Source organism: Gadus macrocephalus, chromosome 18 (assembly GCF_031168955.1).
Source record: "Gadus macrocephalus chromosome 18, ASM3116895v1".
Lineage (NCBI taxonomy): Eukaryota > Metazoa > Chordata > Actinopteri > Gadiformes > Gadidae > Gadus > Gadus macrocephalus.
In genome coordinates this window covers 20,385,028-20,412,643 of record NC_082399.1, presented here as the reverse complement: position 1 = coordinate 20,412,643, position 27,616 = coordinate 20,385,028, and the positions used below count along the sequence as shown (strand labels likewise).

Sequence of the window (27,616 nt, the reverse complement as noted above, 5' to 3'; positions counted from 1 at the left end):
CAATTAAGAATACCATGTTTTATGGCTGTCAAGTCATTTCTTCTCAGAAGCCACAAGATTCTCACAAGTCTTACCTTCAGTATATTAAGACAGCCTGGAAATGAAGTTTCTTTCAACCGGGCACTGGTATCCGATTTTTTTACAAACATTTTTACAATGCATGATACTCGTTAGTTTCTAAAACACTATGCCCCGTGTGAGGCTCGAACTCACGACCTTCAGATTATGAGACTGACACGCTGCCTACTGCGCCAACGAGGCAGCAATAACATAACTATTCAGGCTCATACCAATTTTTGCGCTTAGATCGATTTAATGTATAATAGAAATCCATGTTACACTTATAATGTTAAATCAATATGACAAATTGAACTACTGTTGTACACAATTAGGAATGCCATGTTTTGTGGCTGTCAAGTCATTTCTTCCCAGAAGCAACAAGATTCTCATAAGTAATAGCTTCGGAATATTAAGATAGCCTGGAAATCAAGAATCTTTAAACTGGGCACTGGTATCCGATTTTGTTTTACAAACATTTTTACAATGCATGATACAATTTAGTTTCTTAAACTCTGTGCCCCAAGTGAGGCTCGAACTCACGACCTTCAGATCATGAGAATGAAGTGCTGCCTACTGCACCAACAAGGGAACCATTGAACAGCAAGAATCAGGCTTACAGCATTATTTGTGCTAAGATTGATATCAAGTATAATAAAAATCCATGTTACACATATTATGATAAATCAATATGAAAAATTTAACTACTGTTGAACTCAATGAAGAATGCCATGTGTTATGGCTGTCAAGTCATTTCTTCTCAGAAGCCACAAGATTCTCATGAGTAATACCTTCAGAATATTAAGATAACCTGGAAATCAAGAATCTTTACACATGGCACTGATACCCGATTTCTTTTACAAACATTGGCACAATGCATGATACTGGATAGTTTCTAAAACTCTGTGCCCCGTGTGAGGCTCGAATTTACGACCTTCAGAATATGAGAATGAAGTGCTGCCTACTGCACCAACGAGGGAACCAGCGAACAGCAAGACTCAGGCTTAGAGCAATTTTTGTGCAAAGATTGATATTAAGTATAATAAAAATCCACGTAACACATATTTTGTTAAATCGATATGATAAATCTAACTACTGTTGTACTCAATTAAGAATACCATGTTTTATGGCTGTCAAGTCATTTCTTCTCAGAAGCCACAAGATTCTCACAAGTCTGACCTTCAGTATATTAAGACAGCCTGGAAATGAAGTTTCTTTCAACCGGGCACTGGTATCCGATTTTTTTACAAACATTTTTACAATGCATGATACTCGTTAGTTTCTAAAACACTATGCCCCGTGTGAGGCTCGAACTCACGACCTTCAGATTATGAGACTGACGCGCTGCCTACTGCGCCAACGAGGCAGCAATAACATTACTATTCAGGCTCATACCAATTTTTGCGCTTAGATCGATTTAATGTATAATAGAAATCCATGTTACACATATAATGTTAAATCAATATGACAAATTGAACTACTGTTGTACACAATTAGGAATGCCATGTTTTGTGGCTGTCAAGTCATTTCTTCCCAGAAGCAACAAGATTCTCATAAGTAATAGCTTCGGAATATTAAGATAGCCTGGAAATCAAGAATCTTCAAACCGGGCTCTGGTATCCGATTTTTTTTACAAACATTTTTACAATGCATGATACAATTTAGTTTCTTAAACTCTGTGCCCCAAGTGAGGCTCGAACTCACGACCTTCAGATCATGAGAATGAAGTGCTGCCTACTGCACCAACAAGGGAACCATTGAACAGCAAGAGTCAGGCTTACAGCATTTTTTGTGCTAAGATTGATATCAAGTATAATAAAAATCCATGTTACACATATTATGATAAATCAATATGAAAAATTTAACTACTGTTGAACTCAATGAAGAATGCCATGTGTTATGGCTGTCAAGTCATTTCTTCTCAGAAGCCACAAGATTCTCATGAGTAATACCTTCAGAATATTAAGATAACCTGGAAATCAAGAATCTTTACACATGGCACTGATACCCGATTTCTTTTACAAACATTGGCACAATGCATGATACTGGATAGTTTCTAAAACACTATGCCCCGTGTGAGGCTCGAATTTACGACCTTCAGAATATGAGAATGAAGTGCTGCCTACTGCACCAACGAGGGAACCAGCGAACAGCAAGACTCAGGCTTAGAGCAATTTTTGTGCAAAGATTGATATTAAGTATAATAAAAATCCACGTAACACATATTTTGTTAAATCAATATGATAAATCCAACTACTGTTGTACTCAATTAAGAATACCATGTTTTATGGCTGTCAAGTCATTTCTTCTCAGAAGCCACAAGATTCTCACAAGTCTTACCTTCAGTATATTAAGACAGCCTGGAAATGAAGTTTCTTTCAACCGGGCACTGGTATCCGATTTTTTTACAAACATTTTTACAATGCATGATACTCGTTAGTTTCTAAAGCACTATGCCCCATGTGAGGCTCGAACTCACGACCTTCAGATTATGAGACTGACGCGCTGCCTACTGCGCCAACGAGGCAGCAATAACATTACTATTCAGGCTCATACCAATTTTTGCGCTTAGATCGATTTAATGTATAATAGAAATCCATGTTACACATATAATGTTAAATCAATATGACAAATTGAACTACTGTTGTACACAATTAGGAATGCCATGTTTTGTGGCTGTCAAGTCATTTCTTCCCAGAAGCAACAAGATTCTCATAAGTAATAGCTTCGGAATATTAAGATAGCCTGGAAATCAAGAATCTTCAAACCGGGCACTGGTATCCGATTTTTTTTACAAACATTTTTACAATGCATGATACAATTTAGTTTCTTAAACTCTGTGCCCCAAGTGAGGCTCGAACTCACGACCTACAGATCATGAGAATGAAGTGCTGCCTACTGCACCAACAAGGGAACCATTGAACAGCAAGAGTCAGGCTTACAGCATTTTTTGTGCTAAGATTGATATCAAGTATAATAAAAATCCATGTTACACATATTATGATAAATCAATATGAAAAATTTAACTACTGTTGAACTCAATGAAGAATGCCATGTGTTATGGCTGTCAAGTCATTTCTTCTCAGAAGCCACAAGATTCTCATGAGTAATACCTTCAGAATATTAAGATAACCTGGAAATCAAGAATCTTTACACATGGCACTGATACCCGATTTCTTTTACAAACATTGTCACAATGCATGATACTGGATAGTTTCTAAAACTCTGTGCCCCGTGTGAGGCTCGAATTTACGACCTTTAGAATATGAGAATGAAGTGCTGCCTACTGCACCAACGAGGGAACCAGCGAACAGCAAGACTCAGGCTTAGAGCAATTTTTGTGCAAAGATTGATATTAAGTATAATAAAAATCCACGTAACACATATTTTGTTAAATCGATATGATAAATCCAACTACTGTTGTACTCAATTAAGAATACCATGTTTTATGGCTGTCAAGTCATTTCTTCTCAGAAGCCACAAGATTCTCACAAGTCTTACCTTCAGTATATTAAGACAGCCTGGAAATGAAGTTTCTTTCAACCGGGCACTGGTATCCGATTTTTTTACAAACATTTTTACAATGCATGATACTCGTTAGTTTCTAAAACACTATGCCCCGTGTGAGGCTCGAACTCACGACCTTCAGATTATGAGACTGACGCGCTGCCTACTGCGCCAACGAGGCAGCAAAAACATAACTATTCAGGCTCATACCAATTTTTGCGCTTAGATCGATTTAATGTATAATAGAAATCCATGTTACACATATAATGTCAAATCAATATGACAAATTGAACTACTGTTGTACACAATTAGGAATGCCATGTTTTGTGGCTGTCAAGTCATTTCTTCCCAGAAGCAACAAGATTCTCATAAGTAATAGCTTCGGAATATTAAGATAGCCTGGAAATCAAGAATCTTCAAACCGGGCACTGGTATCCGATTTTTTTTACAAACATTTTTACAATGCATGATACAATTTAGTTTCTTAAACTCTGTGCCCCAAGTGAGGCTCGAACTCACGACCTTCAGATCATGAGAATGAAGTGCTGCCTACTGCACCAACAAGGGAACCATTGAACAGCAAGAGTCAGGCTTACAGCATTTATTGTGCTAAGATTGATATCAAGTATAATAAAAATCCATGTTACACATATTATGATAAATCAATATGAAAAATTTAACTACTGTTGAACTCAATGAAGAATGCCATGTGTTATGGCTGTCAAGTCATTTCTTCTCAGAAGCCACAAGATTCTCATGAGTAATACCTTCAGAATATTAAGATAACCTGGAAATCAAGAATCTTTACACATGGCACTGATACCCGATTTCTTTTACAAACATTGGCACAATGCATGATACTGGATAGTTTCTAAAACACTATGCCCCGTGTGAGGCTCGAATTTACGACCTTCAGAATATGAGAATGAAGTGCTGCCTACTGCACCAACGAGGGAACCAGCGAACAGCAAGACTCAGGCTTAGAGCAATTTTTGTGCAAAGATTGATATTAAGTATAATAAAAATCCACGTAACACATATTTTGTTAAATCGATATGATAAATCCAACTACTGTTGTACTCAATTAAGAATACCATGTTTTATTGCTGTCAAGTCATTTCTTCTCAGAAGCCACAAGATTCTCACAAGTCTTACCTTCAGTATATTAAGACAGCCTGGAAATGAAGTTTCTTTCAACCGGGCACTGGTATCCGATTTTTTTACAAACATTTTTACAATGCATGATACTCGTTAGTTTCTAAAACACTATGCCCCGTGTGAGGCTCGATCTCACGACCTTCAGATTATGAGACTGACGCGCTGCCTACTGCGCCAACGAGGCAGCCATAACAAAACCTATTCAGGCTCCTACCAATTTTTGCGCTTAGATCGATTTAATGTATAATAGAAATCCATGTTACACATATAATGTCAAATCAATATGACAAATTGAACTACTGTTGTACACAATTAGGAATGCCATGTTTTATGGCTGTCAAGTCATTTCTTCCCAGAAGCAACAAGATTCTCATAAGTAATAGCTTCTGAATATTAAGATAGCCTGGAAATCAAGAATCTTTAAACCGGGCACTGGTATCCGATTTTTTTTACAAACATTTTTACAATGCATGATACAATTTAGTTTCTTAAACTCTGTGCCCCAAGTGAGGCTCGAACTCACGACCTTCAGATCATGAGAATGAAGTGCTGCCTACTGCACCAACAAGGGAACCATTGAACAGCAAGAGTCAGGCATACAGCATTTTTTGTGCTAAGATTGATATCAAGTATAATAAAAATCCATGTTACACATATTATGATAAATCAATATGAAAAATTTAACTACTGTTGAACTCAATGAAGAATGCCATGTGTTATGGCTGTCAAGTCATTTCTTCTCAGAAGCCACAAGATTCTCATGAGTAATACCTTCAGAATATTAAGATAACCTGGAAATCAAGAATCTTTACACATGGCACTGATACCCGATTTCTTTTACAAACATTGGCACAATGTATGATACTGGATAGTTTCTAAAACTCTGTGCCCCGTGTGAGGCTCGAATTTACGACCTTCAGAATATGAGAATGAAGTGCTGCCTACTGCACCAACGAGGGAACCAGCGAACAGCAAGACTCAGGCTTAGAGCAATTTTTGTGCAAAGATTGATATTAAGTATAATAAAAATCCACGTAACACATATTTTGTTAAATCGATATGATAAATCCAACTACTGTTGTACTCAATTAAGAATACCATGTTTTATGGCTGTCAAGTCATTTCTTCTCAGAAGCCACAAGATTCTCACAAGTCTTACCTTCAGTATATTAAGACAGCCTGGAAATGAAGTTTCTTTCAACCGGGCACTGGTATCCGATTTTTTTACAAACATTTTTACAATGCATGATACTCGTTAGTTTCTAAAACACTATGCCCCGTGTGAGGCTCGAACTCACGACCTTCAGATTATGAGACTGACGCGCTGCCTACTGCGCCAACGAGGCAGCAATAACATAACTATTCAGGCTCATACCAATTTTTGCGCTTAGATCGATTTAATGTATAATAGAAATCCATGTTACACATATAATGTTAAATCAATATGACAAATTGAACTACTGTTGTACACAATTAGGAATGCCATGTTTTGTGGCTGTCAAGTCATTTCTTCCCAGAAGCAACAAGATTCTCATAAGTAATAGCTTCGGAATATTAAGATAGCCTGGAAATCAAGAATCTTCAAAACGGGCACTGGTATCCGATTTTTTTTACAAACATTTTTACAATGCATGATACAATTTAGTTTCTTAAACTCTGTGCCCCAAGTGAGGCTCGAACTCACGACCTTCAGATCATGAGAATGAAGTGCTGCCTACTGCACCAACAAGGGAACCATTGAACAGCAAGAGTCAGGCTTACAGCATTTTTTGTGCTAAGATTGATATCAAGTATAATAAAAATCCATGTTACACATATTATGATAAATCAATATGAAAAATTTAACTACTGTTGAACTCAATGAAGAATGCCATGTGTTATGGCTGTCAAGTCATTTCTTCTCAGAAGCCACAAGATTCTCATGAGTAATACCTTCAGAATATTAAGATAACCTGGAAATCAAGAATCTTTACACATGGCACTGATACCCGATTTATTTTACAAACATTGGCACAATGTATGATACTGGATAGTTTCTAAAACTCTGTGCCCCGTGTGAGGCTCGAATTTACGACCTTCAGAATATGAGAATGAAGTGCTGCCTAATGCACCAACGAGGGAACCAGCGAACAGCAAGACTCAGGCTTAGAGCAATTTTTGTGCAAAGATTGATATTAAGTATAATAAAAATCCACGTAACACATATTTTGTTAAATCGATATGATAAATCCAACTACTGTTGTACTCAATTAAGAATACCATGTTTTATGGCTGTCAAGTCATTTCTTCTCAGAAGCCACAAGATTCTCACAAGTCTTACCTTCAGTATATTAAGACAGCCTGGAAATGAAGTTTCTTTCAACCGGGCACTGGTATCCGATTTTTTTACAAACATTTTTACAATGCATGATACTCGTTAGTTTCTAAAACACTATGCCCCGTGTGAGGCTCGAACTCACGACCTTCAGATTATGAGACTGACGCGCTGCCTACTGCGCCAACGAGGCAGCAATAAAATAACTATTCAGGCTCATACCAATTTTTGCGCTTAGATCAATTTAATGTATAATAGAAATCCATGTTACACATATAATGTTAAATCAATATGACAAATTGAACTACTGTTGTACACAATTAGGAATGCCATGTTTTGTGGCTGTCAAGTCATTTCTTCCCAGAAGCAACAAGATTCTCATAAGTAATAGCTTCGGAATATTAAGATAGCCTGGAAATCAAGAATCTTCAAACCGGGCACTGGTATCCGATTTTTTTTACAAACATTTTTACAATGCATGATACAATTTAGTTTCTTAAACTCTGTGCCCCAAGTGAGGCTCGAACTCACGACCTTCAGATCATGAGAATGAAGTGCTGCCTACTGCACCAACAAGGGAACCATTGAACAGCAAGAGTCAGGCTTACAGCATTTTTTGTGCTAAGATTGATATCAAGTATAATAAAAATCCATGTTACACATATTATGATAAATCAATATGAAAAATTTAACTACTGTTGAACTCAATGAAGAATGCCATGTGTTATGGCTGTCAAGTCATTTCTTCTCAGAAGCCACAAGATTCTCATGAGTAATACCTTCAGAATATTAAGATAACCTGGAAATCAAGAATCTTTACACATGGCACTGATACCCGATTTATTTTACAAACATTGGCACAATGCATGATACTGGATAGTTTCTAAAACTCTGTGCCCCGTGTGAGGCTCGAATTTACGACCTTCAGAATATGAGAATGAAGTGCTGCCTACTGCACCAACGAGGGAACCAGCGAACAGCAAGACTCAGGCTTAGAGCAATTTTTGTGCAAAGATTGATATTAAGTATAATAAAAATCCACGTAACACATATTTTGTTAAATCGATATGATAAATCCAACTACTGTTGTACTCAATTAAGAATACCATGTTTTATGGCTGTCAAGTCATTTCTTCTCAGAAGCCACAAGATTCTCACAAGTCTTACCTTCAGTATATTAAGACAGCCTGGAAATGAAGTTTCTTTCAACCGGGCACTGGTATCCGATTTTTTTACAAACATTTTTACAATGCATGATACTCGTTAGTTTCTAAAACACTATGCCCCGTGTGAGGCTCGAACTCACGACCTTCAGATTATGAGACTGACGCGCTGCCTACTGCGCCAACGAGGCAGCAATAACATAACTATTCAGGCTCATACCAATTTTTGCGCTTAGATCGATTTAATGTATAATAGAAATCCATGTTACACATATAATGTTAAATCAATATGACAAATTGAACTACTGTTGTACACAATTAGGAATGCCATGTTTTGTGGCTGTCAAGTCATTTCTTCCCAGAAGCAACAAGATTCTCATAAGTAATAGCTTCGGAATATTAAGATAGCCTGGAAATCAAGAATCTTCAAACCGGGCACTGGTATCCGATTTTTTTTACAAACATTTTTACAATGCATGATACAATTTAGTTTCTTAAACTCTGTGCCCCAAGTGAGGCTCGAACTCACGACCTTCAGATCATGAGAATGAAGTGCTGCCTACTGCACCAACAAGGGAACCATTGAACAGCAAGAGTCAGGCTTACAGCATTTTTTGTGCTAAGATTGATATCAAGTATAATAAAAATCCATGTTACACATATTATGATAAATCAATATGAAAAATTTAACTACTGTTGAACTCAATGAAGAATGCCATGTGTTATGGCTGTCAAGTCATTTCTTCTCAGAAGCCACAAGATTCTCATGAGTAATACCTTCAGAATATTAAGATAACCTGGAAATCAAGAATCTTTACACATGGCACTGATACCCGATTTCTTTTACAAACATTGGCACAATGTATGATACTGGATAGTTTCTAAAACTCTGTGCCCCGTGTGAGGCTCGAATTTACGACCTTCAGAATATGAGAATGAAGTGCTGCCTACTGCACCAACGAGGGAACCAGCGAACAGCAAGACTCAGGCTTAGAGCAATTTTTGTGCAAAGATTGATATTAAGTATAATAAAAATCCACGTAACACATATTTTGTTAAATCGATATGATAAATCCAACTACTGTTGTACTCAATTAAGAATACCATGTTTTATGGCTGTCAAGTCATTTCTTCTCAGAAGCCACAAGATTCTCACAAGTCTTACCTTCAGTATATTAAGACAGCCTGGAAATGAAGTTTCTTTCAACCGGGCACTGGTATCCGATTTTTTTACAAACATTTTTACAATGCATGATACTCGTTAGTTTCTAAAACACTATGCCCCGTGTGAGGCTCGAACTCACGAACTTCAGATTATGAGACTGACGCGCTGCCTACTGCGCCAACGAGGCAGCAATAAAATAACTATTCAGGCTCATACCAATTTTTGCGCTTAGATCAATTTAATGTATAATAGAAATCCATGTTACACATATAATGTTAAATCAATATGACAAATTGAACTACTGTTGTACACAATTAGGAATGCCATGTTTTGTGGCTGTCAAGTCATTTCTTCCCAGAAGCAACAAGATTCTCATAAGTAATAGCTTCGGAATATTAAGATAGCCTGGAAATCAAGAATCTTCAAACCGGGCACTGGTATCCGATTTTTTTTACAAACATTTTTACAATGCATGATACAATTTAGTTTCTTAAACTCTGTGCCCCAAGTGAGGCTCGAACTCACGACCTTCAGATCATGAGAATGAAGTGCTGCCTACTGCACCAACAAGGGAACCATTGAACAGCAAGAGTCAGGCTTACAGCATTTTTTGTGCTAAGATTGATATCAAGTATAATAAAAATCCATGTTACACATATTATGATAAATCAATATGAAAAATTTAACTACTGTTGAACTCAATGAAGAATGCCATGTGTTATGGCTGTCAAGTCATTTCTTCTCAGAAGCCACAAGATTCTCATGAGTAATACCTTCAGAATATTAAGATAACCTGGAAATCAAGAATCTTTACACATGGCACTGATACCCGATTTCTTTTACAAACATTGGCACAATGCATGATACTGGATAGTTTCTAAAACTCTGTGCCCCGTGTGAGGCTCGAATTTACGACCTTCAGAATATGAGAATGAAGTGCTGCCTACTGCACCAACGAGGGAACCAGCGAACAGCAAGACTCAGGCTTAGAGCAATTTTTGTGCAAAGATTGATATTAAGTATAATAAAAATCCACGTAACACATATTTTGTTAAATCGATATGATAAATCCAACTACTGTTGTACTCAATTAAGAATACCATGTTTTATGGCTGTCAAGTCATTTCTTCTCAGAAGCCACAAGATTCTCACAAGTCTTACCTTCAGTATATTAAGACAGCCTGGAAATGAAGTTTCTTTCAACCGGGCACTGGTATCCGATTTTTTTACAAACATTTTTACAATGCATGATACTCGTTAGTTTCTAAAACACTATGCCCCGGGTGAGGCTCGAACTCACGACCTTCAGATTATGAGACTGACGCGCTGCCTACTGCGCCAACGAGGCAGCAATAACATTACTATTCAGGCTCATACCAATTTTTGCGCTTAGATCGATTTAATGTATAATAGAAATCCATGTTACACATATAATGTTAAATCAATATGACAAATTGAACTACTGTTGTACACAATTAGGAATGCCATGTTTTGTGGCTGTCAAGTCATTTCTTCCCAGAAGCAACAAGATTCTCATAAGTAATAGCTTCGGAATATTAAGATAGCCTGGAAATCAAGAATCTTCAAACCGGGCACTGGTATCCGATTTTTTTTACAAACATTTTTACAATGCATGATACAATTTAGTTTCTTAAACTCTGTGCCCCAAGTGAGGCTCGAACTCACGACCTTCAGATCATGAGAATGAAGTGCTGCCTACTGCACCAACAAGGGAACCATTGAACAGCAAGAGTCAGGCTTACAGCATTTTTTGTGCTAAGATTGATATCAAGTATAATAAAAATCCATGTTACACATATTATGATAAATCAATATGAAAAATTTAACTACTGTTGAACTCAATGAAGAATGCCATGTGTTATGGCTGTCAAGTCATTTCTTCTCAGAAGCCACAAGATTCTCATGAGTAATACCTTCAGAATATTAAGATAACCTGGAAATCAAGAATCTTTACACATGGCACTGATACCCGATTTCTTTTACAAACATTGGCACAATGCATGATACTGGATAGTTTCTAAAACACTATGCCCCGTGTGAGGCTCGAATTTACGACCTTCAGAATATGAGAATGAAGTGCTGCCTACTGCACCAACGAGGGAACCAGCGAACAGCAAGACTCAGGCTTAGAGCAATTTTTGTGCAAAGATTGATATTAAGTATAATAAAAATCCACGTAACACATATTTTGTTAAATCAATATGATAAATCCAACTACTGTTGTACTCAATTAAGAATACCATGTTTTATGGCTGTCAAGTCATTTCTTCTCAGAAGCCACAAGATTCTCACAAGTCTTACCTTCAGTATATTAAGACAGCCTGGAAATGAAGTTTCTTTCAACCGGGCACTGGTATCCGATTTTTTTACAAACATTTTTACAATGCATGATACTCGTTAGTTTCTAAAAGACAATGCCCCGTGTGAGGCTCGAACTCACGACCTTCAGATTATGAGACTGACGCGCTGCCTACTGCGCCAACGAGGCAGCCATAACTTACCTATTCAGGCTCATACCAATTTTTGCGCTTAGATCGATTTAATGTATAATAGAAATCCATGTTACACATATAATGTCAAATCAATATGACAAATTGAACTACTGTTGTACACAATTAGGAATGCCATGTTTTGTGGCTGTCAAGTCATTTCTTCCCAGAAGCAACAAGATTCTCATAAGTAATAGCTTCGGAATATTAAGATAGCCTGGAAATCAAGAATCTTTAAACCGGGCACTGGTATCCGATTTTTTTTACAAACATTTTTACAATGCATGATACAATTTAGTTTCTTAAACTCTGTGCCCCAAGTGAGGCTCGAACTCACGACCTTCAGATCATGAGAATGAAGTGCTGCCTACTGCACCAACATGGGAACCATTGAACAGCAAGAGTCAGGCTTACAGCATTTTTTGTGCTAAGATTGATATCAAGTATAATAAAAATCCATGTTACACATATTATGATAAATCAATATGAACAATTTAACTACTGTTGAACTCAATGAAGAATGCCATGTGTTATGGCTGTCAAGTCATTTCTTCTCAGAAGCCACAAGATTCTCATGAGTAATACCTTCAGAATATTAAGATAACCTGGAAATCAAGAATCTTTACACATGGCACTGATACCCGATTTCTTTTACAAACATTGGCACAATGCATGATACTGGATGGTTTCTAAAACTCTGTGCCCCGTGTGAGGCTCGAATTTACGACCTTCAGAACATGAGAATGAAGTGCTGCCTACTGCACCAACGAGGGAACCAGCGAACAGCAAGACTCAGGCTTAGAGCAATTTTTGTGCAAAGATTGATATTAAGTATAATAAAAATCCACGTAACACATATTTTGTTAAATCAATATGATAAATCCAACTACTGTTGTACTCAATTAAGAATACCATGTTTTATGGCTGTCAAGTCATTTCTTCTCAGAAGCCACAAGATTCTCACAAGTCTTACCTTCAGTATATTAAGACAGCCTGGAAATGAAGTTTCTTTCAACCGGGCACTGGTATCCGATTTTTTTACAAACATTTTTACAATGCATGATACTCGTTAGTTTCTAAAACACAATGCCCCGTGTGAGGCTCGAACTCACGACCTTCAGATTATGAGACTGACGCGCTGCCTACTGCGCCAACGAGGCAGCCATAACATACCTATTCAGGCTCATACCAATTTTTGCGCTTAGATCGATTTAATGTATAATAGAAATCCATGTTACACATATAATGTCAAATCAATATGACAAATTGAACTACTGTTGTACACAATTAGGAATGCCATGTTTTATGGCTGTCAAGTCATTTCTTCCCAGAAGCAACAAGATTCTCATAAGTAATAGCTTCGGAATATTAAGATAGCCTGGAAATCAAGAATCTTTAAACCGGGCACTGGTATCCGATTTTTTTTACAAACATTTTTACAATGCATGATACAATTTAGTTTCTTAAACTCTGTGCCCCAAGTGAGGCTCGAACTCACGACCTTCAGATCATGAGAATGAAGTGCTGCCTACTGCACCAACAAGGGAACCATTGAACAGCAAGAGTCAGGCTTACAGCATTTTTTGTGCTAAGATTGATATCAAGTATAATAAAAATCCATGTTACACATATTATGATAAATCAATATGAAAAATGTAACTACTGTTGAACTCAATGAAGAATGCCATGTGTTATGGCTGTCAAGTCATTTCTTCTCAGAAGCCACAAGATTCTCATGAGTAATACCTTCAGAATATTAAGATAACCTGGAAATCAAGAATCTTTACACATGGCACTGATACCCGATTTCTTTTACAAACATTGGCACAATGCATGATACTGGATAGTTTCTAAAACTCTGTGCCCCGTGTGAGGCTCGAATTTACGACCTTCAGAACATGAGAATGAAGTGCTGCCTACTGCACCAACGAGGGAACCAGCGAACAGCAAGACTCAGGCTTAGAGCAATTTTTGTGCAAAGATTGATATTAAGTATAATAAAAATCCACGTAACACATATTTTGTTAAATCAATATGATAAATCCAACTACTGTTGTACTCAATTAAGAATACCATGTTTTATGGCTGTCAAGTCATTTCTTCTCAGAAGCCACAAGATTCTCACAAGTCTTACCTTCAGTATATTAAGACAGCCTGGAAATGAAGTTTCTTTCAACCGGGCACTGGTATCCGATTTTTTTACAAACATTTTTACAATGCATGATACTCGTTAGTTTCTAAAACACAGTGCCCCGTGTGAGGCTCGAACTCACGACCTTCAGATTATGAGACTGACGCGCTGCCTACTGCGCCAACGAGGCAGCAATAACATTACTATTCAGGCTCATACCAATTTTTGCGCTTAGATCGATTTAATGTATAATAGAAATCCATGTTACACATATAATGTTAAATCAATATGACAAATTGAACTACTGTTGTACACAATTAGGAATGCCATGTTTTGTGGCTGTCAAGTCATTTCTTCCCAGAAGCAACAAGATTCTCATAAGTAATAGCTTCGGAATATTAAGATAGCCTGGAAATCAAGAATCTTCAAACCGGGCACTGGTATCCGATTTTTTTTACAAACATTTTTACAATGCATGATACAATTTAGTTTCTTAAACTCTGTGCCCCAAGTGAGGCTCGAACTCACGACCTTCAGATCATGAGAATGAAGTGCTGCCTACTGCACCAACATGGGAACCATTGAACAGCAAGAGTCAGGCTTACAGCATTTTTTGTGCTAAGATTGATATCAAGTATAATAAAAATCCATGTTACACATATTATGATAAATCAATATGAACAATTTAACTACTGTTGAACTCAATGAAGAATGCCATGTGTTATGGCTGTCAAGTCATTTCTTCTCAGAAGCCACAAGATTCTCATGAGTAATACCTTCAGAATATTAAGATAACCTGGAAATCAAGAATCTTTACACATGGCACTGATACCCGATTTCTTTTACAAACATTGGCACAATGCATGATACTGGATGGTTTCTAAAACTCTGTGCCCCGTGTGAGGCTCGAATTTACGACCTTCAGAACATGAGAATGAAGTGCTGCCTACTGCACCAACGAGGGAACCAGCGAACAGCAAGACTCAGGCTTAGAGCAATTTTTGTGCAAAGATTGATATTAAGTATAATAAAAATCCACGTAACACATATTTTGTTAAATCAATATGATAAATCCAACTACTGTTGTACTCAATTAAGAATACCATGTTTTATGGCTGTCAAGTCATTTCTTCTCAGAAGCCACAAGATTCTCACAAGTCTTACCTTCAGTATATTAAGACAGCCTGGAAATGAAGTTTCTTTCAACCGGGCACTGGTATCCGATTTTTTTACAAACATTTTTACAATGCATGATACTCGTTAGTTTCTAAAACACAATGCCCCGTGTGAGGCTCGAACTCACGACCTTCAGATTATGAGACTGACGCGCTGCCTACTGCGCCAACGAGGCAGCCATAACAAACCTATTCAGGCTCATACCAATTTTTGCGCTTAGATCGATTTAATGTATAATAGAAATCCATGTTACACATATAATGTCAAATCAATATGACAAATTGAACTACTGTTGTACACAATTAGGAATGCCATGTTTTATGGCTGTCAAGTCATTTCTTCCCAGAAGCAACAAGATTCTCATAAGTAATAGCTTCGGAATATTAAGATAGCCTGGAAATCAAGAATCTTTAAACCGGGCACTGGTATCCGATTTTTTTTACAAACATTTTTACAATGCATGATACTCGTTAGTTTCTAAAACACAATGCCCCAAGTGAGGCTCGAACTCACGACCTTCAGATCATGAGAATGAAGTGCTGCCTACTGCACCAACATGGGAACCATTGAACAGCAAGAGTCAGGCTTACAGCATTTTTTGTGCTAAGATTGATATCAAGTATAATAAAAATCCATGTTACACATATTATGATAAATCAATATGAACAATTTAACTACTGTTGAACTCAATGAAGAATGCCATGTGTTATGGCTGTCAAGTCATTTCTTCTCAGAAGCCACAAGATTCTCATGAGTAATACCTTCAGAATATTAAGATAACCTGGAAATCAAGAATCTTTACACATGGCACTGATACCCGATTTCTTTTACAAACATTGGCACAATGCATGATACTGGATGGTTTCTAAAACTCTGTGCCCCGTGTGAGGCTCGAATTTACGACCTTCAGAACATGAGAATGAAGTGCTGCCTACTGCACCAACGAGGGAACCAGCGAACAGCAAGACTCAGGCTTAGAGCAATTTTTGTGCAAAGATTGATATTAAGTATAATAAAAATCCACGTAACACATATTTTGTTAAATCAATATGATAAATCCAACTACTGTTGTACTCAATTAAGAATACCATGTTTTATGGCTGTCAAGTCATTTCTTCTCAGAAGCCACAAGATTCTCACAAGTCTTACCTTCAGTATATTAAGACAGCCTGGAAATGAAGTTTCTTTCAACCGGGCACTGGTATCCGATTTTTTTACAAACATTTTTACAATGCATGATACTCGTTAGTTTCTAAAACACTATGCCCCGTGTGAGGCTCGAACTCACGACCTTCAGATTATGAGACTGACGCGCTGCCTACTGCGCCAACGAGGCAGCCATAACATACCTATTCAGGCTCATACCAATTTTTGCGCTTAGATCGATTTAATGTATAATAGAAATCCATGTTACACATATAATGTCAAATCAATATGACAAATTGAACTACTGTTGTACACAATTAGGAATGCCATGTTTTATGGCTGTCAAGTCATTTCTTCCCAGAAGCAACAAGATTCTCATAAGTAATAGCTTCGGAATATTAAGATAGCCTGGAAATCAAGAATCTTTAAACCGGGCACTGGTATCCGATTTTTTTTACAAACATTTTTACAATGCATGATACAATTTAGTTTCTTAAACTCTGTGCCCCAAGTGAGGCTCGAACTCACGACCTTCAGATCATGAGAATGAAGTGCTGCCTACTGCACCAACAAGGGAACCATTGAACAGCAAGAGTCAGGCTTACAGCATTTTTTGTGCTAAGATTGATATCAAGTATAATAAAAATCCATGTTACACATATTATGATAAATCAATATGAAAAATTTAACTACTGTTGAACTCAATGAAGAATGCCATGTGTTATGGCTGTCAAGTCATTTCTTCTCAGAAGCCACAAGATTCTCATGAGTAATACCTTCAGAATATTAAGATAACCTGGAAATCAAGAATCTTTACACATGGCACTGATACCCGATTTCTTTTACAAACATTGGCACAATGCATGATACTGGATAGTTTCTAAAACACTATGCCCCGTGTGAGGCTCGAATTTACGACCTTCAGAATATGAGAATGAAGTGCTGCCTACTGCACCAACGAGGGAACCAGCGAACAGCAAGACTCAGGCTTAGAGCAATTTTTGTGCAAAGATTGATATTAAGTATAATAAAAATCCACGTAACACATATTTTGTTAAATCAATATGATAAATCCAACTACTGTTGTACTCAATTAAGAATACCATGTTTTATGGCTGTCAAGTCATTTCTTCTCAGAAGCCACAAGATTCTCACAAGTCTTACCTTCAGTATATTAAGACAGCCTGGAAATGAAGTTTCTTTCAACCGGGCACTGGTATCCGATTTTTTTACAAACATTTTTACAATGCATGATACTCGTTAGTTTCTAAAACACAGTGCCCCGTGTGAGGCTCGAACTCACGACCTTCAGATTATGAGACTGACGCGCTGCCTACTGCGCCAACGAGGCAGCAATAACATTACTATTCAGGCTCATACCAATTTTTGCGCTTAGATCGATTTAATGTATAATAGAAATCCATGTTACACATATAATGTTAAATCAATATGACAAATTGAACTACTGTTGTACACAATTAGGAATGCCATGTTTTGTGGCTGTCAAGTCATTTCTTCCCAGAAGCAACAAGATTCTCATAAGTAATAGCTTCGGAATATTAAGATAGCCTGGAAATCAAGAATCTTCAAACCGGGCACTGGTATCCGATTTTTTTTACAAACATTTTTACAATGCATGATACAATTTAGTTTCTTAAACTCTGTGCCCCAAGTGAGGCTCGAACTCACGACCTTCAGATCATGAGAATGAAGTGCTGCCTACTGCACCAACAAGGGAACCATTGAACAGCAAGAGTCAGGCTTACAGCATTTTTTGTGCTAAGATTGATATCAAGTATAATAAAAATCCATGTTACACATATTATGATAAATCAATATGAAAAATTTAACTACTGTTGAACTCAATGAAGAATGCCATGTGTTATGGCTGTCAAGTCATTTCTTCTCAGAAGCCACAAGATTCTCATGAGTAATACCTTCAGAATATTAAGATAACCTGGAAATCAAGAATCTTTACACATGGCACTGATACCCGATTTCTTTTACAAACATTGGCACAATGCATGATACTGGATAGTTTCTAAAACACTATGCCCCGTGTGAGGCTCGAATTTACGACCTTCAGAATATGAGAATGAAGTGCTGCCTACTGCACCAACGAGGGAACCAGCGAACAGCAAGACTCAGGCTTAGAGCAATTTTTGTGCAAAGATTGATATTAAGTATAATAAAAATCCACGTAACACATATTTTGTTAAATCAATATGATAAATCCAACTACTGTTGTACTCAATTAAGAATACCATGTTTTATGGCTGTCAAGTCATTTCTTCTCAGAAGCCACAAGATTCTCACAAGTCTTACCTTCAGTATATTAAGACAGCCTGGAAATGAAGTTTCTTTCAACCGGGCACTGGTATCCGATTTTTTTACAAACATTTTTACAATGCATGATACTCGTTAGTTTCTAAAACACAATGCCCCGTGTGAGGCTCGAACTCACGACCTTCAGATTATGAGACTGACGCGCTGCCTACTGCGCCAACGAGGCAGCCATAACATACCTATTCAGGCTCATACCAATTTTTGCGCTTAGATCGATTTAATGTATAATAGAAATCCATGTTACACATATAATGTCAAATCAATATGACAAATTGAACTACTGTTGTACACAATTAGGAATGCCATGTTTTATGGCTGTCAAGTCATTTCTTCCCAGAAGCAACAAGATTCTCATAAGTAATAGCTTCGGAATATTAAGATAGCCTGGAAATCAAGAATCTTTAAACCGGGCACTGGTATCCGATTTTTTTTACAAACATTTTTACAATGCATGATACTCGTTAGTTTCTAAAACACAATGCCCCAAGTGAGGCTCGAACTCACGACCTTCAGATCATGAGAATGAAGTGCTGCCTACTGCACCAACATGGGAACCATTGAACAGCAAGAGTCAGGCTTACAGCATTTTTTGTGCTAAGATTGATATCAAGTATAATAAAAATCCATGTTACACATATTATGATAAATCAATATGAACAATTTAACTACTGTTGAACTCAATGAAGAATGCCATGTGTTATGGCTGTCAAGTCATTTCTTCTCAGAAGCCACAAGATTCTCATGAGTAATACCTTCAGAATATTAAGATAACCTGGAAATCAAGAATCTTTACACATGGCACTGATACCCGATTTCTTTTACAAACATTGGCACAATGCATGATACTGGATGGTTTCTAAAACTCTGTGCCCCGTGTGAGGCTCGAATTTACGACCTTCAGAACATGAGAATGAAGTGCTGCCTACTGCACCAACGAGGGAACCAGCGAACAGCAAGACTCAGGCTTAGAGCAATTTTTGTGCAAAGATTGATATTAAGTATAATAAAAATCCACGTAACACATATTTTGTTAAATCAATATGATAAATCCAACTACTGTTGTACTCAATTAAGAATACCATGTTTTATGGCTGTCAAGTCATTTCTTCTCAGAAGCCACAAGATTCTCACAAGTCTTACCTTCAGTATATTAAGACAGCCTGGAAATGAAGTTTCTTTCAACCGGGCACTGGTATCCGATTTTTTTACAAACATTTTTACAATGCATGATACTCGTTAGTTTCTAAAACACTATGCCCCGTGTGAGGCTCGAACTCACGACCTTCAGATTATGAGACTGACGCGCTGCCTACTGCGCCAACGAGGCAGCCATAACATACCTATTCAGGCTCATACCAATTTTTGCGCTTAGATCGATTTAATGTATAATAGAAATCCATGTTACACATATAATGTCAAATCAATATGACAAATTGAACTACTGTTGTACACAATTAGGAATGCCATGTTTTATGGCTGTCAAGTCATTTCTTCCCAGAAGCAACAAGATTCTCATAAGTAATAGCTTCGGAATATTAAGATAGCCTGGAAATCAAGAATCTTTAAACCGGGCACTGGTATCCGATTTTTTTTACAAACATTTTTACAATGCATGATACAATTTAGTTTCTTAAACTCTGTGCCCCAAGTGAGGCTCGAACTCACGACCTTCAGATCATGAGAATGAAGTGCTGCCTACTGCACCAACAAGGGAACCATTGAACAGCAAGAGTCAGGCTTACAGCATTTTTTGTGCTAAGATTGATATCAAGTATAATAAAAATCCATGTTACACATATTATGATAAATCAATATGAAAAATGTAACTACTGTTGAACTCAATGAAGAATGCCATGTGTTATGGCTGTCAAGTCATTTCTTCTCAGAAGCCACAAGATTCTCATGAGTAATACCTTCAGAATATTAAGATAACCTGGAAATCAAGAATCTTTACACATGGCACTGATACCCGATTTCTTTTACAAACATTGGCACAATGCATGATACTGGATAGTTTCTAAAACTCTGTGCCCCGTGTGAGGCTCGAATTTACGACCTTCAGAACATGAGAATGAAGTGCTGCCTACTGCACCAACGAGGGAACCAGCGAACAGCAAGACTCAGGCTTAGAGCAATTTTTGTGCAAAGATTGATATTAAGTATAATAAAAATCCACGTAACACATATTTTGTTAAATCAATATGATAAATCCAACTACTGTTGTACTCAATTAAGAATACCATGTTTTATGGCTGTCAAGTCATTTCTTCTCAGAAGCCACAAGATTCTCACAAGTCTTACCTTCAGTATATTAAGACAGCCTGGAAATGAAGTTTCTTTCAACCGGGCACTGGTATCCGATTTTTTTACAAACATTTTTACAATGCATGATACTCGTTAGTTTCTAAAACACAGTGCCCCGTGTGAGGCTCGAACTCACGACCTTCAGATTATGAGACTGACGCGCTGCCTACTGCGCCAACGAGGCAGCAATAACATTACTATTCAGGCTCATACCAATTTTTGCGCTTAGATCGATTTAATGTATAATAGAAATCCATGTTACACATATAATGTTAAATCAATATGACAAATTGAACTACTGTTGTACACAATTAGGAATGCCATGTTTTGTGGCTGTCAAGTCATTTCTTCCCAGAAGCAACAAGATTCTCATAAGTAATAGCTTCGGAATATTAAGATAGCCTGGAAATCAAGAATCTTCAAACCGGGCACTGGTATCCGATTTTTTTTACAAACATTTTTACAATGCATGATACAATTTAGTTTCTTAAACTCTGTGCCCCAAGTGAGGCTCGAACTCACGACCTTCAGATCATGAGAATGAAGTGCTGCCTACTGCACCAACAAGGGAACCATTGAACAGCAAGAGTCAGGCTTACAGCATTTTTTGTGCTAAGATTGATATCAAGTATAATAAAAATCCATGTTACACATATTATGATAAATCAATATGAAAAATTTAACTACTGTTGAACTCAATGAAGAATGCCATGTGTTATGGCTGTCAAGTCATTTCTTCTCAGAAGCCACAAGATTCTCATGAGTAATACCTTCAGAATATTAAGATAACCTGGAAATCAAGAATCTTTACACATGGCACTGATACCCGATTTCTTTTACAAACATTGGCACAATGCATGATACTGGATAGTTTCTAAAACACTATGCCCCGTGTGAGGCTCGAATTTACGACCTTCAGAATATGAGAATGAAGTGCTGCCTACTGCACCAACGAGGGAACCAGCGAACAGCAAGACTCAGGCTTAGAGCAATTTTTGTGCAAAGATTGATATTAAGTATAATAAAAATCCACGTAACACATATTTTGTTAAATCAATATGATAAATCCAACTACTGTTGTACTCAATTAAGAATACCATGTTTTATGGCTGTCAAGTCATTTCTTCTCAGAAGCCACAAGATTCTCACAAGTCTTACCTTCAGTATATTAAGACAGCCTGGAAATGAAGTTTCTTTCAACCGGGCACTGGTATCCGATTTTTTTACAAACATTTTTACAATGCATGATACTCGTTAGTTTCTAAAACACAGTGCCCCGTGTGAGGCTCGAACTCACGACCTTCAGATTATGAGACTGACGCGCTGCCTACTGCGCCAACGAGGCAGCAATAACATTACTATTCAGGCTCATACCAATTTTTGCGCTTAGATCGATTTAATGTATAATAGAAATCCATGTTACACATATAATGTTAAATCAATATGACAAATTGAACTACTGTTGTACACAATTAGGAATGCCATGTTTTGTGGCTGTCAAGTCATTTCTTCCCAGAAGCAACAAGATTCTCATAAGTAATAGCTTCGGAATATTAAGATAGCCTGGAAATCAAGAATCTTCAAACCGGGCACTGGTATCCGATTTTTTTTACAAACATTTTTACAATGCATGATACAATTTAGTTTCTTAAACTCTGTGCCCCAAGTGAGGCTCGAACTCACGACCTTCAGATCATGAGAATGAAGTGCTGCCTACTGCACCAACAAGGGAACCATTGAACAGCAAGAGTCAGGCTTACAGCATTTTTTGTGCTAAGATTGATATCAAGTATAATAAAAATCCATGTTACACATATTATGATAAATCAATATGAAAAATTTAACTACTGTTGAACTCAATGAAGAATGCCATGTGTTATGGCTGTCAAGTCATTTCTTCTCAGAAGCCACAAGATTCTCATGAGTAATACCTTCAGAATATTAAGATAACCTGGAAATCAAGAATCTTTACACATGGCACTGATACCCGATTTCTTTTACAAACATTGGCACAATGCATGATACTGGATAGTTTCTAAAACACTATGCCCCGTGTGAGGCTCGAATTTACGACCTTCAGAATATGAGAATGAAGTGCTGCCTACTGCACCAACGAGGGAACCAGCGAACAGCAAGACTCAGGCTTAGAGCAATTTTTGTGCAAAGATTGATATTAAGTATAATAAAAATCCACGTAACACATATTTTGTTAAATCAATATGATAAATCCAACTACTGTTGTACTCAATTAAGAATACCATGTTTTATGGCTGTCAAGTCATTTCTTCTCAGAAGCCACAAGATTCTCACAAGTCTTACCTTCAGTATATTAAGACAGCCTGGAAATGAAGTTTCTTTCAACCGGGCACTGGTATCCGATTTTTTTACAAACATTTTTACAATGCATGATACTCGTTAGTTTCTAAAACACAGTGCCCCGTGTGAGGCTCGAACTCACGACCTTCAGATTATGAGACTGACGCGCTGCCTACTGCGCCAACGAGGCAGCAATAACATTACTATTCAGGCTCATACCAATTTTTGCGCTTAGATCGATTTAATGTATAATAGAAATCCATGTTACACATATAATGTTAAATCAATATGACAAATTGAACTACTGTTGTACACAATTAGGAATGCCATGTTTTGTGGCTGTCAAGTCATTTCTTCCCAGAAGCAACAAGATTCTCATAAGTAATAGCTTCGGAATATTAAGATAGCCTGGAAATCAAGAATCTTCAAACCGGGCACTGGTATCCGATTTTTTTTACAAACATTTTTACAATGCATGATACAATTTAGTTTCTTAAACTCTGTGCCCCAAGTGAGGCTCGAACTCACGACCTTCAGATCATGAGAATGAAGTGCTGCCTACTGCACCAACAAGGGAACCATTGAACAGCAAGAGTCAGGCTTACAGCATTTTTTGTGCTAAGATTGATATCAAGTATAATAAAAATCCATGTTACACATATTATGATAAATCAATATGAAAAATTTAACTACTGTTGAACTCAATGAAGAATGCCATGTGTTATGGCTGTCAAGTCATTTCTTCTCAGAAGCCACAAGATTCTCATGAGTAATACCTTCAGAATATTAAGATAACCTGGAAATCAAGAATCTTTACACATGGCACTGATACCCGATTTCTTTTACAAACATTGGCACAATGCATGATACTGGATAGTTTCTAAAACACTATGCCCCGTGTGAGGCTCGAATTTACGACCTTCAGAATATGAGAATGAAGTGCTGCCTACTGCACCAACGAGGGAACCAGCGAACAGCAAGACTCAGGCTTAGAGCAATTTTTGTGCAAAGATTGATATTAAGTATAATAAAAATCCACGTAACACATATTTTGTTAAATCAATATGATAAATCCAACTACTGTTGTACTCAATTAAGAATACCATGTTTTATGGCTGTCAAGTCATTTCTTCTCAGAAGCCACAAGATTCTCACAAGTCTTACCTTCAGTATATTAAGACAGCCTGGAAATGAAGTTTCTTTCAACCGGGCACTGGTATCCGATTTTTTTACAAACATTTTTACAATGCATGATACTCGTTAGTTTCTAAAACACAGTGCCCCGTGTGAGGCTCGAACTCACGACCTTCAGATTATGAGACTGACGCGCTGCCTACTGCGCCAACGAGGCAGCAATAACATTACTATTCAGGCTCATACCAATTTTTGCGCTTAGATCGATTTAATGTATAATAGAAATCCATGTTACACATATAATGTTAAATCAATATGACAAATTGAACTACTGTTGTACACAATTAGGAATGCCATGTTTTGTGGCTGTCAAGTCATTTCTTCCCAGAAGCAACAAGATTCTCATAAGTAATAGCTTCGGAATATTAAGATAGCCTGGAAATCAAGAATCTTTAAACCGGGCACTGGTATCCGATTTTTTTTACAAACATTTTTACAATGCATGATACTCGTTAGTTTCTAAAACACAATGCCCCAAGTGAGGCTCGAACTCACGACCTTCAGATCATGAGAATGAAGTGCTGCCTACTGCACCAACATGGGAACCATTGAACAGCAAGAGTCAGGCTTACAGCATTTTTTGTGCTAAGATTGATATCAAGTATAATAAAAATCCATGTTACACATATTATGATAAATCAATATGAACAATTTAACTACTGTTGAACTCAATGAAGAATGCCATGTGTTATGGCTGTCAAGTCATTTCTTCTCAGAAGCCACAAGATTCTCATGAGTAATACCTTCAGAATATTAAGATAACCTGGAAATCAAGAATCTTTACACATGGCACTGATACCCGATTTCTTTTACAAACATTGGCACAATGCATGATACTGGATGGTTTCTAAAACTCTGTGCCCCGTGTGAGGCTCGAATTTACGACCTTCAGAACATGAGAATGAAGTGCTGCCTACTGCACCAACGAGGGAACCAGCGAACAGCAAGACTCAGGCTTAGAGCAATTTTTGTGCAAAGATTGATATTAAGTATAATAAAAATCCACGTAACACATATTTTGTTAAATCAATATGATAAATCCAACTACTGTTGTACTCAATTAAGAATACCATGTTTTATGGCTGTCAAGTCATTTCTTCTCAGAAGCCACAAGATTCTCACAAGTCTTACCTTCAGTATATTAAGACAGCCTGGAAATGAAGTTTCTTTCAACCGGGCACTGGTATCCGATTTTTTTACAAACATTTTTACAATGCATGATACTCGTTAGTTTCTAAAACACAATGCCCCGTGTGAGGCTCGAACTCACGACCTTCAGATTATGAGACTGACGCGCTGCCTACTGCGCCAACGAGGCAGCCATAACATACCTATTCAGGCTCATACCAATTTTTGCGCTTAGATCGATTTAATGTATAATAGAAATCCATGTTACACATATAATGTCAAATCAATATGACAAATTGAACTACTGTTGTACACAATTAGGAATGCCATGTTTTATGGCTGTCAAGTCATTTCTTCCCAGAAGCAACAAGATTCTCATAAGTAATAGCTTCGGAATATTAAGATAGCCTGGAAATCAAGAATCTTTAAACCGGGCACTGGTATCCGATTTTTTTTACAAACATTTTTACAATGCATGATACAATTTAGTTTCTTAAACTCTGTGCCCCAAGTGAGGCTCGAACTCACGACCTTCAGATCATGAGAATGAAGTGCTGCCTACTGCACCAACAAGGGAACCATTGAACAGCAAGAGTCAGGCTTACAGCATTTTTTGTGCTAAGATTGATATCAAGTATAATAAAAATCCATGTTACACATATTATGATAAATCAATATGAAAAATGTAACTACTGTTGAACTCAATGAAGAATGCCATGTGTTATGGCTGTCAAGTCATTTCTTCTCAGAAGCCACAAGATTCTCATGAGTAATACCTTCAGAATATTAAGATAACCTGGAAATCAAGAATCTTTACACATGGCACTGATACCCGATTTCTTTTACAAACATTGGCACAATGCATGATACTGGATAGTTTCTAAAACTCTGTGCCCCGTGTGAGGCTCGAATTTACGACCTTCAGAACATGAGAATGAAGTGCTGCCTACTGCACCAACGAGGGAACCAGCGAACAGCAAGACTCAGGCTTAGAGCAATTTTTGTGCAAAGATTGATATTAAGTATAATAAAAATCCACGTAACACATATTTTGTTAAATCAATATGATAAATCCAACTACTGTTGTACTCAATTAAGAATACCATGTTTTATGGCTGTCAAGTCATTTCTTCTCAGAAGCCACAAGATTCTCACAAGTCTTACCTTCAGTATATTAAGACAGCCTGGAAATGAAGTTTCTTTCAACCGGGCACTGGTATCCGATTTTTTTACAAACATTTTTACAATGCATGATACTCGTTAGTTTCTAAAACACAGTGCCCCGTGTGAGGCTCGAACTCACGACCTTCAGATTATGAGACTGACGCGCTGCCTACTGCGCCAACGAGGCAGCAATAACATTACTATTCAGGCTCATACCAATTTTTGCGCTTAGATCGATTTAATGTATAATAGAAATCCATGTTACACATATAATGTTAAATCAATATGACAAATTGAACTACTGTTGTACACAATTAGGAATGCCATGTTTTGTGGCTGTCAAGTCATTTCTTCCCAGAAGCAACAAGATTCTCATAAGTAATAGCTTCGGAATATTAAGATAGCCTGGAAATCAAGAATCTTCAAACCGGGCACTGGTATCCGATTTTTTTTACAAACATTTTTACAATGCATGATACAATTTAGTTTCTTAAACTCTGTGCCCCAAGTGAGGCTCGAACTCACGACCTTCAGATCATGAGAATGAAGTGCTGCCTACTGCACCAACAAGGGAACCATTGAACAGCAAGAGTCAGGCTTACAGCATTTTTTGTGCTAAGATTGATATCAAGTATAATAAAAATCCATGTTACACATATTATGATAAATCAATATGAACAATTTAACTACTGTTGAACTCAATGAAGAATGCCATGTGTTATGGCTGTCAAGTCATTTCTTCTCAGAAGCCACAAGATTCTCATGAGTAATACCTTCAGAATATTAAGATAACCTGGAAATCAAGAATCTTTACACATGGCACTGATACCCGATTTC

At 37.2% G+C, this 27,616-nt stretch overlaps 10 non-coding genes across 10 annotated transcripts; all 10 read right to left on the bottom strand.

The window, feature by feature from the left end:
* Positions 1-16,444: 16,444 nt before the first annotated feature.
* trnam-cau (transfer RNA methionine (anticodon CAU)) lies at positions 16,445-16,517 on the bottom strand. The gene has a single exon. It is a non-coding gene; the product is annotated as a tRNA-Met (tRNA).
* A 1,088-nt stretch (positions 16,518-17,605) lies between these two features.
* Positions 17,606-17,678, bottom strand: trnam-cau (transfer RNA methionine (anticodon CAU)). The gene has a single exon. It is a non-coding gene; the product is annotated as a tRNA-Met (tRNA).
* Positions 17,679-18,766: 1,088 nt separating this feature from the next.
* trnam-cau (transfer RNA methionine (anticodon CAU)) lies at positions 18,767-18,839 on the bottom strand. The gene has a single exon. It is a non-coding gene; the product is annotated as a tRNA-Met (tRNA).
* A 1,088-nt stretch (positions 18,840-19,927) lies between these two features.
* trnam-cau (transfer RNA methionine (anticodon CAU)) lies at positions 19,928-20,000 on the bottom strand. The gene has a single exon. It is a non-coding gene; the product is annotated as a tRNA-Met (tRNA).
* A 1,088-nt stretch (positions 20,001-21,088) lies between these two features.
* On the bottom strand, positions 21,089-21,161 carry trnam-cau (transfer RNA methionine (anticodon CAU)). Its single transcript has one exon. It is a non-coding gene; the product is annotated as a tRNA-Met (tRNA).
* A 1,088-nt stretch (positions 21,162-22,249) lies between these two features.
* Positions 22,250-22,322, bottom strand: trnam-cau (transfer RNA methionine (anticodon CAU)). The gene has a single exon. It is a non-coding gene; the product is annotated as a tRNA-Met (tRNA).
* Positions 22,323-23,410: 1,088 nt separating this feature from the next.
* On the bottom strand, positions 23,411-23,483 carry trnam-cau (transfer RNA methionine (anticodon CAU)). The gene has a single exon. It is a non-coding gene; the product is annotated as a tRNA-Met (tRNA).
* Positions 23,484-24,571: 1,088 nt separating this feature from the next.
* On the bottom strand, positions 24,572-24,644 carry trnam-cau (transfer RNA methionine (anticodon CAU)). Its single transcript has one exon. It is a non-coding gene; the product is annotated as a tRNA-Met (tRNA).
* A 1,088-nt stretch (positions 24,645-25,732) lies between these two features.
* On the bottom strand, positions 25,733-25,805 carry trnam-cau (transfer RNA methionine (anticodon CAU)). Its single transcript has one exon. It is a non-coding gene; the product is annotated as a tRNA-Met (tRNA).
* Positions 25,806-26,893: 1,088 nt separating this feature from the next.
* Positions 26,894-26,966, bottom strand: trnam-cau (transfer RNA methionine (anticodon CAU)). The gene has a single exon. It is a non-coding gene; the product is annotated as a tRNA-Met (tRNA).
* Positions 26,967-27,616: the final 650 nt, after the last annotated feature.